Consider the following 3,366-nt stretch of genomic DNA (forward strand, 5'->3'; position numbering starts at 1 on the left):
ATTAATTGCCCATGGGAAGACAGAGCTGATATAAGAAAGATGACAATTCTACCTAAATTAATTTACTTATTCAGTGCCATATCTATCAAACTACCAAGAAATATTTTATAGAACTAGAAATAATAATACAATTCATCGTTGAAAGAACAAAAGGTCAAGAATATCAAGGGAACTAATGAAAAAAATGTGAAGGATGGGGGTCTGGCAGTACCAGATCTTACACTGTGCAGGGGTCCTCAAAACAATATGGTACTGGCTAAGAAATAGAAGGGTGGATCAATGGAATAGATGAGGGCTAAATGACTTCAGCAATCTAGGGTTTGCTAAACCCAAAGATTCCAGCTTTTGGGATAAGAAATCACTATTTGACAAAAACTGCTGGGAAAACTGGAACACAGTATGAAATAGAAACTAAATACAGACTAATATCTCACACCTTACTGCAAGAAAAGGTCAAAACGGGGATATGATTTAGACATAAAAGATGGTACCAGAAGTAAATCAGGGAAACACAGAACAGTTTGCCTGTCAGATCTATGGAGAAGGGAAGAATTTATGACCAAACGAGAGAGAACATTACAAGATGTAAAATGAATAGTTTTGACTATATTAAATATAAAAGGTTTTGTACAAACAAAACCAACATAAGCAAGATTAGAAGGGAAACAAGGTGGGGAATTTTTTTTTTTTATAACTGTAGCAGTCCACCCATAGCTATGGGCAAGGGAAACAGTTAGTGTGTACAGAGTGTCTTAGAAGAGAGCATGCTTAGTCTTGAGCATGCCCAGTCTTGCACATGGCTGGGAAAGCCTCTGACCCTTGACCACAATTTCCCCCAGGTTAGGCGAGAAAACAGGTTTCTTTGATTCCTTTCCTTATCTACTTCTCCCACCTGGGACCTGGCCTTCGGCCAGGCACTTTCTTTTCTCTATCATGCCTCCAACCTGTGTGGTATTAAATTTGGATCACTGGACGGGTACAAGCCTTCTGAGTAGTCCACTGATCAGAGTTTTTGCTGTGGCTCCTTGATAATTAATAAGGCCTGGATTTCTGACTCATTCCTGCCACCTCATATCTCTAATTTGGCTCCGCCACCCCCCTTGCGGCATATAGAACTTCTATCCTTCCTCTATCTTCCTACTTTGAGGCTTCTCACTGAATCAAGGAAGCTTCAATAACAAATTTCTGATAAAGGTCTCATTTCACAAATATATAGACAACCAAGTCAAATTTATATGAATACAAGTCATTTCCCAATTGACAATAACCATATAAAAGAATCACTGGATTAAAGAAATGCAAATTAAAACAACTCTGCATGTCCCTTCCAACATTTAGCATGTCCTTTACTGTCATATTGGCCAGTTTGATGGTTGTGAAGTGGCAAAATTGGAACACTAATGATTGTTGGTGGAGTTGTGAACTCATCCAACCATTCTGGAGGGTATTTTGGAACTAAGAACAAAGGCCTATGAAACTGTACTTGCTCTGTGGTCCAATAATACCACTACTAGGTCTGTATCCCAAAGAGATTAAAAAAAAAATGGAGAGGGAGCCACTGGTCTACTGGTACATAAATATTTACAGCTGCTCTTTTTGAGGTGGCAAAGAATTGGAAAATTGTGGCATATGATGGTGAAGGAATATTATTGTATTCAGATATCAGAATATTAGAACTAAGTAAGAAATGATGAGCAGGAGGATTTCAGAAAGAGCTGGAAAGACCTCCATGAACTGATGCAGAGTGAAATAAGCAGAACCCGGAGAACACTGTACACAGGAAGACTTAGCACCTCTCAGCAATTCAATGATCCAGGACAATTCAGAGGGACTTATGCCAAAGAATGCTGTCTACCTCCACAGAAAGAACTGTTGGAGTGGGAATAAAGATCAAAGTATATTATTTTTCACTTTAGTTTATTTGTGTTTTTAGTTTAGGGTTTAAGTTTTCTATGAGTAATTTCTTATACCAATGAATAAGATGGAAATGGGTTTTGCCTAATAATACATGTATAACCCAGATCAAATTGCTTACCATCTCCAGGAGGGGAGGGAAGGAGACAATTTGGATTATCTAATTTCAGAAAATGCACATGGAAAATTATTACATGTAATTGGAAAGAAAAAATCTTAAAAAAAAAATAACCCTCTGAGGTAGGACTAGTTAAAGCAGAGGTGTTCCTTCCACATTGGTTTTCCCTATCTTGTTTTCAATATATCACAGACTGGCAGAAGAAGTCAAATGGAAATTTTGGCAAAGTTTTGTGGAAGCTGCAGGCAGATAACATTCAATGGCCAGGAAAATGACAAAGAAAAAGTTTACAAACTTAGAAATGCATATATTAATGCTAGTGTAGAATATCAATATATTTTATCTTTTAAGTATACCAAATTTATTTTTCAAAGTAAAAATAAGTAAAAAAATTAGTTTGTGAAAAGAATGTGAAAGTTAAAAAATTTGACTTGGATTTTTCAGATCATGGGGGTGCCACACTCCTAACCCCTTCGATGTAGAAGGGATACCTGCATTTTTATCCCCATTTTACAGTTGAAAACCTGTGGCTGCAGTGGAATTATGTGTCAGCTGAGGGAGGAGAGGAAAAGAATATGATTCTTGTAACCATAGAAAAATACTCTCAATTTACTAATTAAAAATTTCCAAAAAAAGAAAAAACCTGTGGTGGAATAAGATTGCGGGATTTACCTGTGGTCCCAAGGCTAGTAAGTAAGTGCCAGGGGAGGGATTTGAACCTGTCAAACTTCATCTCCAGCACACTATCTACTTACAATGAAGCCCAAAGATAGAAAAGATTTCAGAACACAAAACGTCAGGGCTAGAAAGGACCTTTAAACAGAATATCAGAATTAGGGTGAACCTGATGAGTTTAGGTTTTTTTTTTAAAGTCTTATTAAAAATCAGGGTCAGCTAAGTGGTCCAGTGGATAGAGAAATGGAGATGGGAAGTCCTGGGTTCAAATTTGACCTCAGATATTTTCTAGTTGTGTGACCCTAGTTAAGTCGCTTAACCTGCATTCCCTAGCCCTTGCTGCTCTTCTGTTTTAGAATTGACACAAAGACAAAAGGGTTTAAAAAAAAAAAGAAGATATGGTTCATGGGACCCTTCGCAGGACCCCCAAAGTGGGGCTGGGCAGCAGTTCTCTTTGCTTGCACCCACCACAAAGCCAAGGAGCCCTGGGCAGATGCACTATCCCCTCCAGGGAAGAGGCTGAGCTCGGGGAGTGGGCAGGCACAGACTCCAAAGCCAGCTAAGCTTGTAAGATCCCCAGGCCTTCCTTGATGTGGCCAGAATCCTGAGTGAGAGGGAGAAACTGGGGCTGGTCCTCCAGGCAGAAAGGAGTTTGCCCT

This window comes from Monodelphis domestica, chromosome 7 (genome assembly GCF_027887165.1).
Source record: "Monodelphis domestica isolate mMonDom1 chromosome 7, mMonDom1.pri, whole genome shotgun sequence".
Taxonomy (NCBI): Eukaryota; Metazoa; Chordata; class Mammalia; order Didelphimorphia; family Didelphidae; genus Monodelphis; species Monodelphis domestica.